Genomic DNA, 207 nt, shown 5'->3' with positions numbered 1-207 from the left:
ATATTTCAATGTATTTCTAATATTATATAAAAAGGCTTAAATGAAAAATCTTCAGAATTTGCCAATTTGTTATCTGATTAATCGTCAGAATAATCGATTCCTCAAGTCGAGGTTTTAGTTTCACCTGGCTCAAGTTCTGAAAAAATAATATACTTTTTATTTCATAAAATATAAAAAATATATTAAGCACCTTTTGTTCAATTATTA

Source organism: Poecilia formosa, unplaced genomic scaffold, assembly GCF_000485575.1.
Source record: "Poecilia formosa unplaced genomic scaffold, Poecilia_formosa-5.1.2 Scaffold229, whole genome shotgun sequence".
NCBI lineage: Eukaryota > Metazoa > Chordata > Actinopteri > Cyprinodontiformes > Poeciliidae > Poecilia > Poecilia formosa.
Note: the sequence above shows the minus strand (reverse complement) of the source record.